Source organism: Gracilinanus agilis, chromosome 1, assembly GCF_016433145.1.
Source record: "Gracilinanus agilis isolate LMUSP501 chromosome 1, AgileGrace, whole genome shotgun sequence".
Lineage (NCBI taxonomy): Eukaryota > Metazoa > Chordata > Mammalia > Didelphimorphia > Didelphidae > Gracilinanus > Gracilinanus agilis.
This window is the reverse complement of record NC_058130.1, coordinates 712576616-712589773: the sequence shown is the minus strand read 5'-3', so window position 1 is coordinate 712589773 and position 13158 is coordinate 712576616.

Genomic DNA, 13158 nt, shown 5'->3' with positions numbered 1-13158 from the left:
GGTCTTTGAAATTCCTTTCAACTCTAAAATTCTGTGAGACTTGGATTTTCATATTATTATTATTATTTTTAAAACTTGACCGTCCATCTTTTTTATGTATTGGTTCTAAGGCAGAAGAGTGGTAATAGCTAGTCAATTGAGGTTAAGTGACTTGCCCAGGGTCACATAGCTAGGAACTATCTGAGGCCATATTTGAACCCAGGACCTTTTGTCTCTAGGCCTGGCTCTCAATCCACTGAGCCAACTAACTGACCCCTCATATTATTAGTTTAATTCTTAAATTCATTACTTGACATTGTCTCCTTTAGTCTTCAATGTAAGCATGTCTCTTCCTGTAGAATTATCATTCCTTATTACATAGTAATGGTAAACAATTTCATTAGAAAATAAGGGGGAAATCACTTTTTATATCTCTATTTCCAGTGTCTTGCCATCCTTTGTTGTTTGTTTTATTTCATCAAGACTTGTGATTTTATCAGTGTAGGGAACTTCTGGTGAAGAAACTTCCCACAGAAAAGAAAAATCAGCAAGTCATTGTAACTCATAGTAGTAGAAGAAAATTGCCTGGGGACATTGAGAGGAATGGTGACTTGCTCAAGGACCTACCAAGGGTGTATCAGAGGCAGGACTTGAAACTAGGTCTTTTGGACTTTAAGTCTGGCCATCTATCTGGTATCTCACACCATCATTCATCTGAAGCATAGTAGGCATTCCATAATTTTTTTTTAAATGAACTTGAAAATGGAGCCACCAAAAGTTCCAAAATTTCACTCTCACATGCAATAATTTAAAAGTCATGTCCTTGCATGGTCAGAAGGTGCTTTATATTTGGAGAAAGTCCTAGATTCAAACCCTATTTTGTTGTTGTTGTTGAGCCCTTTTTTAGTTGTGTCCAACTCTTCATGACCTCGTTTAGAGTTTTCTTGTTAAAGATACTGGACTGGTTAGCCATTTCCTTCTCTAGTTCTTTTTACAGATAAGGAAACTGCCCAGAGTCACATAGCTAGTTACTGTCTAGGGCCAGACTGGAACTCAGAAAGATGAATTTTCCTTACCCAGGCTGGGCACTATATCTACTGTGCCTTACCAGTGGGCTTCAACAACTCATTTTCTCTTTCTAAGCCTCAGGTTTTTCATATGTAAAATGAACTGGTTAGATTAGATTATCTCTAAAGCTCCTTTCAACTCTAACATTCAGCATCTATGAAAAGGTGGTATCTTGAATAGAGCACTGAATTTGAAGTCAATAAAATCTGAGTTTAAATTTGAGCTGTATGATGTTGGGCAAGTCATTTAACCCTTTAAGCCTCAGGTTATCATCTGTAAAATGGAACTAATCCTGTCTTGCAGGTTTATTGTGAGGATCACATTAAATTATTTATGCATGCATTATATATGTATATATAAACACAAGCACATATACACACATTCACATATACATATAGTGCCTTGAAGATCTTAAAATGTTATATAAATTCTAGATATTGTTGTAACTGACTGTAAAATGATGAGGAATCTGTTTCTTTTTCTCTATTCATGAGAATTATGAAATTGGCACATTTTAGAGCATACCAAATATCATACCCTCAATTCAGCAGTCTGGGGAAAACTCCAGCACCGGCCCTGTGGTAGAGAGTCAGAGATGCCAGGATTATGGATTCAGTGGAGTAGGGTAGACCCTATGAAACCAAGAGGCTGATGTTAAAAAGGATAAGGACGGGAGATAGGAAGTCCCTGGGAAAGGAAGCTGGTAGTATCTGAGTCATTCAGTTAATCATCTTGCTAATGCTGCTGAAGGAAAGAAATTGCTATAAAGAAGTAAATGTAACAAACATTTTCAATTACATTTTCTATTGACTCATTTTTTAAAAGGTTGGTTTGTTTGGGATTACAAAAAACTCTTTAGGGGGGGTAGTCCTCATTGATATACTTGTGAGACAGATCTTATAGTCAGGAAGTCTTTTAATGAATTGAAATCTGTCTTGATAAAAGTTTGATTACTCCTACTTCTGTCCCACAAAAAGTTAAACTAATGTGATCTTGGCCTACATATAGAAGCATAATTTCTAGCAATATGGAAGTGATGGTCTCATATTCTGCCTAACCAGATCACATGTAGATCATTTCATCAATTCTAGATGCCACAGTTTAGGGAGAATATTGATAAATCAGAGTACATCTGGAGAATCACGCCCAGAAAGGTGCAACACTTTTAAGTCTATACAATAAGACAATCAGTTGAAGGATGCTTAGTTTAGAGAAGAGAAGACTTGGGGAAAATGAGATGGCTGTCTTTAAGCACTTGAAAAGCTGTCATGTGGCAGAGGAATTTGGTTGGTCCTATTTGGTCCCAGAGGATGGAACCAGTAGCTATGAATGGACATTCCAAAGAGACAAAATTAGGTTTAATGACAGGAAAAATTTCCTAAAAATTCAAACTATGGGAAAAAATAGTGGAGTGCCATGGGAGGTAGCAGGTTTCCCATTACTGGAGTTCTTGAGGAAAAGATGATAATTTTTCTATTCTATATTTGGAGCAAACAGTGGTCCTGATGGCCATTTGTCTCACAGATCAGAATTCACTTGTTTGATCCCATTGCAAATATTTTGTTGAGGGGATTTCTTTTTAGGATATAGATTGGACTAGCTGACTTTTGAGATCTCTTCTAACTATGAAGTCCTATGATTGCCCTCCCTGTTAGGAAAGGCTCTGATCTTGATCCAAGTGATAGGCTTTGTTTTAGGCCAGGACTGACCAGGTAGCTTTGGCTCAATATTGGAAAAAAGTGATGCAAGGTCTTTTGACAGATAGCAAACATTTTACTTATATATAACATAGAAAGAATATTCAAGACAGCTCTTAATTCAGGTAGACTTGGACCCTGTCACACAACAGATCAGAGTGTGGTGAACCCAGGACATCTGCCAAAATCTGAAAGACACTGACCCCCCTCTAGACAGACACTCGAGGCTTCTTTTATGGCTTGGAGTGACTAAGAAGCCATGGCAATGTGACCTGAGGCCACCAGGAAGTCCCATTGAAAGCAACATGCTTTAAGTCTTGGCTCCCTTGCCTTTGGGGCCAAAAAACTAACCTGGCCCATATGGCACAGGTAGGGGATAGGAGAGATCTTGGAAGATACTGATCCAATCACAGATTCATGATACCTATAGGCTTTGGGTTTAGCAATCCATGAATTTCTAGAATATGGAAATTTTGAGATTCCAGCAATTTCTAGTCAAAGCCAAAGGTTGTTCCCAGTACTAGCTAACGTCCCCAGGAATCTTCCTGAATATTATCATTTTGTCTAGCAAACTGCAAATGGAGCTGGATTAGGAACCTCAGCACCACTACAGGAATGGGCCAGTTCAGGCTATCTATGAAACCAATAGTAGCGATGATTTCATTAAATATCGTCTTTTAACATACTTTGTTTTCAATTCCCATTGCCCAGGATAGCAAGTATATGAAGAGTCACTAAAGAATGAAAGCCCCAGTCAAAAACATGATGAACTAAACAAAGCAGCACAAAATAAGATTGCAATGACCTATTTTTTCTGTTGCCCAGCACAAGTGAACTTGACGCATATCCCGGATGATGCTTGAGATGCAACAGTCCCCATAGCAAGCTATATTCACTTGAGTCTTGGTTTCCTAAAGCTGTCATTTTACCATTAAGTAGTGAGGAAGTGGGGTCTGGAATTATGCCCACTAGGTGGCACGATACTTCAAAAACCAGTCTCGAGTCTAGCAAGGTTTCTTTGAGACCCGAGTAAAAAAATGTTCTGTGAGGCTGATTAAAACAAAAACAAAAATGCTAAGAAGAAACCTCTCAGTGCGTAAGGTTCCAAATCAGTTTGAGACCATTTGAAAAACTGGCTCAGGAGTGTGAAAGAATGGAAATCTCTGTGCCTTCCCCTACTTTGATTGTCTGGGAAATTTCCTTTCTCAATTCTATCTCTCAATTGATTAACATCTATTAAGCACCCAGTATGTTCCAGGCACTGGGCTAGTTATGTGCCAGCAATTATGTTCATTTCTACCCCCTGCGTGGATGTATTATACGGGGATCACCATTTCTGTAGCCACCATAGTTTATCACACATGGCAACAACTCAAAAGAAACTGTCAAATGGTCCCCTTTTGTGGGAATGCTGTGTCTAGTTATCAACCAAAATAACCTTCCATCTTCTTGAGGCTATGCAAAGGCTAGAGAAAGAGGTTAATTTTCTTTTTTAAATTTTTTTTTTGGAAAGAGGTTGTTTTTCTGTCATTATCTCTCTCTTCCCCCAACTCAAAGGGTCAGAGGCTTTTCCAAACAGAAAACAAGGGGACCTGGACAGGAGAAAACAAACTTACTTTTGTAGCCTCTAGGCTGTAAGTTGTCTTCCTTTTAGACTGTAGGCTCTACCTTCTTTGCTCTCTTCCCAAACAGAAAGGGGAGAAACAAAAAACATTCAGACTGTCCTTCCTCAACCCCAGGTAGGACTTTCATCTGTAGACTCTTCTTCCTCACTTTGCTTTCCTTGTTCTCTTGAAAGAGAGAATCAAAATGAGGGAATTGCCTAACCTCCAGGGCTTGCCATGAAATGAACAATACTGGGTGACTGACCAATAGAAACAAAAGAGAGGTATCTGATATGAAGGGCAGACTGAAAATCCTAACTTCTATCCCAATTCTGCCCTTGGAGTTTAGCTCTGAATTTTATAGGATCATTTACTTTCAAAATATGCCCTAGCAGAGATGTCAAGCTCACGGCTACTACAAATGTATTGCAAAACTCCTAAGTAGTCAGAATCAGATTAAAACGTAATCGGGAATGTTTAAGAAAAGAAAAGAAAAGATAGTTAATGTGTTAATAAGGTCTTCTAAGTCATTAAGAAGCAGCAGGTACCTGTTTCTACTTAAGTTTGACAATACGGTCACAGACCACAAGATCAAGAATGAGGGCTTAGCTTATATATTTCATGAATTATGAAATGTCCAAAGAGGTACATGGCCAACAGTTGTGCAACACCTTATATATAGTCTCCTACAAAACAGTGGAGACTAGACATTTTCTAAATGAATAAAGTTTAGCAACAAAAAACACTGTTGCACAGAGAAAGATCCATGAAATAGAGGGAAAACTCTAGAGGGAGTTCCATTGGTATATGGAAAGGAGGGAAGAAGAAATGAGAGAAGTGTAATTGAGGAAAGTAGGAAATTAGCACCTAGGCTGTCAGGCTGTCTCTAAAGATCTGAGAGTTCCATAATGGAATGAAGCCGGTGTTTGAAAAAAAAAAAAAAAAAAAAAAAGGAGAGGGTGGTTTGACCAAGCTGAAGGAAGGAGGTAATGGCTGTGTGGTCCAGCTTTGCCAGGTATCCAAGGAGCTGATAGAGTGGGATTTGGATTTCACTGAGAAGAAGATATTTCAAGCAACTATCATGGCCTAGGTTGAGGAAAGGTCTGGGTTATCTGTTGGTGGACAGCAGATTTATCTACCTTACTCCCTAGAGCAGTTTTGGATTGACTGGCTGTATATTGGACTTGTTCCTGGTTCCTGTGACATCTATGATCATCTTGGAACACTGTGAACCAGTGCAGTGAGAAGCCCACCTCTCCAGCCCCTCTTATTCTAGTTAGAGGTTTAGCTTAGTTTAGAACTTAGTTTAGTTAAATCATTAGGGCTATTCCATAGTATAGAAAACCCCTCTCTTCCACTTCCCTCATTTAATACCAATAAACCCAGTTTGTTTGTACTTCCTGTACCCTCTAAGCCATACAGAACCCACATCTTGAAGTTACCCACTTCACTGGCTTTCCCTGGTTGATAGATTGACAGCTGACCAACTATCATTCCCAAACTTCACATCCCCATTTGGTTTCCCTGTGTTTGCCTGTCAGTCCTTCTCTTGTGAGGTGTGAATGTCCCCAGTTTGTCTGGCATCTAGTTATTCCCCTATTCCCAGTATTTTCTTTTCAGTTAGCTTCCCTCTGTTACTGGTGCCAGAAGGTACTCTTAGCACTTGTTTACATAAGTGGGGAAAGACAGACTGAGTCCATCTACTTGTTGTGTCCATCTGCAATCCCAGAAGAGTTTTTCTTCTCTTTGTTCTACCCCACCTCAGTGCCCTCAAATTTTGTGCAGCTACAAGACTGTATCCTTTACTCAAATTTCATATAGCTATAATGTATGATTCTACTTCTCCCAAGGATGTATCTAAGGCTCTAGGAGCTTGTCACTAACGCTTCTATTGATAAATTCAATTGGTTTCATGTGACCATCTTTTTTTCCTGATATAGTAATGCTCAAAAATCCTCCCACATGACATCTCTATGAAGGAAAAAAAAGGCTCTTTTGGCTCAGCATAGAACAGAGATGAAAGACTGGAAGCCAGCAGAGAGATTAGGACAGGACAGGTAGATCTTAGAATCATCAAAATAGAGATGATAATTAAATTCACGGAAGATGATGAGATCACCAAAGAAAAAAGGAGAGGGAGAAAAGAAGAGAATCCAGGATAGAGCCTTGTGGGATACCTACAGTTAAGGGTATTGGCTATGCCAACTAAGAGCTCATTGGCAACTTTGGAGAGAGCAATTTCAATGGAATGGTGATGGCATTCACCAACAGGGTCTTGAGATGTTTTCTAAAACAGTCCTCTATCATAAAATGTTTTTTTTTTTTTTTGAGAAGAGAGAAATATGCTTCTCATCATTATCTTTTTTTCAGGACCAAGACTTGTCAGTATAATTAAATGGAGTTCAACTGTCTGAGTATTGTTTTGTTGTTGTTGTTGTTTTAAATATACCTTACCTTCTGTCTTAGAATCAATACTATATATTGGTTCCAAGGCAGAAGATTGGTGAGGGCTAGGCATTGTGATTAAGTGATTTGTCCAGGGTCACACAGCTAGGAAGTGTCTGATGCCACATTTGAATCCAGGATCTCCCATCCCTAGGCATGGCCCTCAATCCACTGAGCCATCTAAATGCTTCCTTGAATATTGTTAATATTTACATTCTGGTATTCATTTTTAAAACCTTTTTTATTTAAATATTTTCCCATGGTTACAAGATTCATATTCATTACCTCCCTTTTTCCCTCCCCCACTTCCATAGCTGATAAGCAATTCCACTGGGTTATACATGTATTATCACTCAATGCCTATTTCCATATTATTCATTTTTGTAATCATCTTTTAAAACCCAAAACCCTACATCCAATACCCATATAAACAAGTGAAAAATCAAATGTTTTCCTTCTGCATTTCTACTCCCACAGTTCTTTCTCTCAATGCATTCTGTTACTCATTGTAAGTATTGTCCTACTGATTTTGTTTGTTTCACTCTGTATTACTTCATGCAAGGTCTTTCCACGCTTTCCTGAATTCCTCACATTGGTTATTTCTCCCAGTACAATAACATTTCGTTAAAGTTCAATTTATTCAACCACTCTTCTAAATGATGGGCACCCACTTTGCTTATAGTTTTTTTTCTATAGAAAGTTACTATAAATATTTTGGTATATATAAGACAGGTGTCACATTTTTGAGGGATATTCATAAACCAGAAAATATCCTGAAGAAGATGACCAGAATAAAGAGAAGACTAGAAATCATACCGAAAGGGAATTTCATGAAGGCACTGAGGAATAAACAGTCTAGAGAAGAGATAACTTCGAGAGTCTAGCTATCTTCAAGTATTTCAAGAGCCCCAGAGGGCCAAACTAGGAGGTATGGGCAGAAGCTGCAAAAGGACAGATTTAGACTCTGTGTAAAAAAAAAAATTCTCTAACTATTGGAGCAATCCCAAAGTGACAATAACTGCTTAAGAAAGAAGAGTTCCCCATTCCTTTTAAGAAAGAAGTTTTCAAATGGCAGTTGATGATCATTCACCAGGGATGTTATAGAGGGGAATTTGAGATCTGAGCTCAATCAGTCTAAGTGAACTCTGAGACCCTTTACAGTCCGAGATCTTATATTGCACTATCTGGTAAGAAGACTAGGTGTGTATACTTGAAAGAACTTCTGTGGGTCCATCACACATTTAACAAAATACTTCAGTTGCTCAATCTGTGCCCTTTTCTCTTTCACCCAGGTGGCATCTGCTTCACTTTTTTCTTGAAGATTCAGATTTCATCAAGTTCAGGTATGTTGATATTTAGAAACAAGGATACTTGTATAAAGGTCAACACTAGGGTTCAAATAATAAATTTTACAGTTGAGGAAATTGAGTCAGACATATGTTAAGTGTCTTTCCCAAGGAAACATAGCTAGTAAGTGTCTAATAGACAGGCTTGAACTCAGGTCTTCCTAATTTCTGGCCCAGGGCTCTATCCACTGGGCCAACTAGCTACCTTCAGCAGCGGGGTGGGGAGATATGGCAAGAAAATAGTTCCTATGAAAAACATTTGGGGTTTTAATGAATTACCAGCTGAAAATGAACCTAGCAGCTAAGAGAATGCAATCTTAGGTTGAGAGGCTTTATTTCTAGGACTAGGTGATAGTACCAAAATAGTCTGTCCTGTTCATATTCCATCTAAAATGACCCATTATTTATAGTCCCCACAGTTTAGGAAATATGGTTAAATGGATTGGGGATGTTTAATTAAGAGAAAAACAGAATTAAGACTACATGGATTGGTTTCTAATGGTCCTTCTTACCAAAGCAATAAATAAAAGCATTTCCCTATTTGACCATAACCAAGTATCATTCCATCTTTTTTCTACCTTCTGTCTTCTATCTGTCTTACTCTTCCTAAACCCATTATTTGTACTTTCCCTAACTTCCATTCCCTTCATTTCTCAATATTTTCTGAGTTCATTATTCCTGCTCTAACTTCACTTTCCCCCCACCCCCTTTTCAATCTCTATCCAGTTCAACTCTCCACTCTCCTCTAGTCTTGAATCCCTTGCTGCTTCTATTGCATCCCTTGTCAAACTCAAGCCCTGGATTTTTCCCATGACCCACCACCTGCTCTGCTCCTGCTTGAGGTGTTGCAGTTCCAAGCAGAAGTTAGAGCTATGATATAAATTCATGGCATCCAATTTTAACTAGGCAAGGCAATTTTTTTTTATTGTACTATAATTGATTCACTATCTCACTCCTCTCAGAAGCTATTCCAAACCTCTTCTATCTTCAAACTTCTCATATCTCCTCCTCATTCCTCTTTTTCAATCTGAGGATGTCACCTCTAATACTACTGAGGAAATTAATATCATTTCAAGTGATCTTTCTCTTCTCCCCTTTTCTTCATCTTAAAACCCCTTGACATCATCTCTTATTTTCTCCTCCTTTCCTTCAGTTTCTGACAATGATATGGACTCTCTCTTTGCCAAAGCAACCTCCATTACCTGTACCCTAGAACACGTCTTTCTCTCATCTCCAGAAGATTGACGCCTTGGTAATCTTCTCTCTAATCTTCAATCTACTGTTCTTAGATACTGTCTAGAAGTATACCAATATCCCCTATGTTTAAAAAACAAAGACAAAAAACCCTTCAACAGACCCAATTTCAAGCTATCATCCTATATGTTCCCTCTCTTTCTTAGTCAAACTCCTGGAAAAAGCTGTCTGCCCTTTCTGCTGTTCTCGCCTCTCATTTATTCCTCAACTTTTTGCAATTTGATTTCCAACCTCATCATTCAACATCATTACTCTCTTCAAATTTATCAATCATCTATTAATTGTCAGATCTGACCATTTATTCTCAGGCCTTATCCTCAGTCATCTACTAAATTTGACCCTCTTCCTGGAAAATCTCTTATCTAGGTTTTTGGGGCATTCCTCCTTCCTCCCAGATCTTTTCCTACCTGTCTGAGTATTCCTTCTTAGTCTCCTTTGCAGGCTCATCAAACATATCATGTCCTTTAACTGTGGATTTTTTTTTAACCCTTACCTTCCGTCTTGGAGTCAATATTGTGTATTGGCTCCAAGGCAGAAGAGTGGTAAGGGCTAGGCAATGGGGGTCAAGTGACTTGCCCAGGGTCACATAGCTGGGAAGTGTTTGAGGCTGGATTTGAACCTAGGACCTCCCATCTCTAGGCCTGGTTCTCAATCCACTGAGCTACCCAGCTGCCCCTGACTGTGGATGTTTTGAAAAGCTCTCTTTGTCTTAGGCCCTCTTTTCTTCTCCCTCTGTACATAGGATTCCTTAGTAAACTACAGCTCTCATGCATTTTATTATTTCTTTGCAAATGACTCCCACATCTATATATCCAGCCCTAGTGTCTCCCCTGAGTTCTAGTCCCATATCACCAATTGCCTATTGGATATTTCTAATTGGACATCCCATAGACATCTTAAATTCAGCATGGTCATCATCTGAACCCCACCTCCAAGTTAATTAACCCTCTTCTAAACTTACCTATTTTTATTAGAGTTATCACCAATCTATTAAGATATTTTCTTTCTGTCTCCCACATTCCTAATAGTCTTATTATTCTTTTTTTTTTAAACCCTTGTACTTCGGTGCATTGTCTCACAGGTGGAAGATTGGTAAGGGTGGGCAATGGGGGGTCAAGTGACTTGCCCAGGGTCACACAGCTGGGAAGTGGCTGAGGCCGGGTTTGAACCTAGGACCTCCTGTCTCTAGGCCTGACTCTCACTCCACTGAGCTACCCAGCTGCCCCCTAGTCTTATTATTCTTACTCCAAATATGTCATCAATGGCCAGATCATTCCCTTCATTCTTCCACAGCAGTTATTTCTTCTCCCTTCAAAATAATCTAGGGGATTATCTTGCAATAAACAAAGGCTTTCCTAACTGATTTCTCCATTCCAATCCTTCTTTCACAGTGCTGCCAAAGTGATTTTCTCTAAGTGAAGATCGATGTGATTTCTTTGCTCAATAAATCCCAGTGGTTCCTTACTGAGAAATTGTAACCTCTGACCCTGTTTGGTGTTTTCAACCATGCCTTAAACTATCTTTCCAGATCTTATTAGATGTTCCTGGCCCCTTTATACTCTGTGATCCAGAAAAACTGGTCCTCTCTCATTCTCTCATACTCAAAACTGCTCCTCCAGTTTTCTTGGCTTTTCATAGGCTGTCTCAATTCCTGGAATGCTTTTCCTCATTACCTCCACCTTACAGGATCCCTGTTGTCCTTCACCAGGTAGCTGAAGGACCATTTTCTGAATGAAAGCCTTTCCAGATAACTCCCCAATTGCCAGTGGCCTCCTTCCCAACCCACCTTGTATTTAACTATATTGTGTTTGTATTTATTCTCTATGTAATATGATACCATCACCTCCCACCTTGGAAGACAAACTTTTGGTGACAACTGGGGCCTCTTCAGCTGAGGCACAGACACCATCTCCCACTCTTAGATCACCAGCTCTTTCCATCCTCTCTGGCTCCCGCTACCGCCTGAGAAAAGGGTGGACCAGAACCCGCAACCTTGTACCCCCTATGCCTATGCAGCAACCCCAGGTTCCTAAACGGCTACGTGCGAAGGCAGTTGCACTAAAACGTGCCCGATGGGTTCCCTTCAACAGCACTTTCCATCACCCAAAGATCACCTTGCACCTTAGGGATATCCAGCCCTCTCTTGAGCGGCAGGTGGACACTATGGGACCATCGTCCAGCCACCAAGAGCAACAAGCTCCTAAGGCCATCTGGATAGCTCCAGGTGGGGTCCGTAAACCACGAGACTGCAACCAGACCTCTTTTCAACCCCAACGAGGGCAATTTGACATGGAAAAATTCTGTCTCCTTTGGAGAACTCTCCAACGCCAGCCAAAAAAAGTGATACCTCCACCTCCCAGGCCCAGGACACGCCGACACCGTCATGGCTTTCCTTTATGGGTCGGGATTCATCACATGGCAACTATGGCTCCCCCAGCACCCTCTGAAAGAGGAGGACACCATGACAGCACCTCTCAGCCCACTGGCTTCATCCAGAGTCAACTGGCCACTACCACCCCCACCACTACCACCACTAACAAACAATCCTCAACGACTGGCTTCCTCAGGGGTCACTCTGCATTATTCCAACCCCTGCCCAGAACACTGGGGACCACCATGAAATTGCCATATCCTGAGCTTAGGAGACCAGTTTCCTTCTGCTATGAGTTAGAACTCCCCAGCTCCAGCTTTAGAGGGAGGAGGCCACAACACCATCGTGACTATCTTCAGAAAGATTCAGAACCTGAACACTGCAATCCCCCAGTACTCTCTGATGAGATTTCTCCTGTGGTAACCCAGGTCTCCCCAGCACACATTGAGGATACAGAAGTACAGAGCCCCTCTGCCTTCTATTCTCAGAAAACCACCTTCATCCTGCCACATTCCAGACCTAAGTTGGAGTTCTCACCAACACCACATCCTGACATCATAACCCAACCTTGGTCACTACAACTGCTGACTTCTTCCAAGATCACCTCAAACCCCTCCAGACAGCTGCTAAACTCCCAAGATTTACAAGAGACCAACTTCTTTCCATTCAAGGTCCACCAGAAGTATAGACAACACCAACCTATCCTGAGAAGGCAAGAACCAGTGACTGTGCCACCTTTCTTTCAGCAAAGACCAACTTTCTCTAGCAGTATCCCAGACCTTGGAGAAGGGAAGCCTCTACATACCCAATTCCCAACCTCTCAAGCTGAGCTTTCTCCTTTGACACCCTCTATAATGATGAACCTTTTTCTCACTACCACTTTGCATCTTCCAACTGAGCTCCCAAAATCCACAGCTAAATAGCTTTCTACTCCTTCCTGTTGTGAGCCTGGCTTCCAGGGGCTTCTAGGGCCCCATAATCCCAGAGGGGTTAACAGAGGATTTTGAACAGTCAAACCATCTACCTACCTTATCAGAACTTTTCCAATACACTGATACCTGAAATCAGTCTAGATTCATTTGTCAATGGTTTGCCAATTCTAACACCATTTACTCTCCCCATCCAATATTAGCCTGAACTCAGACTAGAAATGAATAAATCCTGTTCTTGAGACCTGTTGTCTTCTCCCTTATTCCCATCTACATCAACTCTACTCTGCCCCACCTTCCATATTTACCCCTTTCTTTATGCCCTCTGGAATGCTTTATTAGGTAATAAGCTTCCTTTTTCCATAAACTTCTTTCTTTCTTACTTTTTCTATCTTTTAGCACTCTCTGAGACCTGCCTCTTTCTTTATGACACTACTTCTCCAATCACCCTTTCTGTATTGCCTA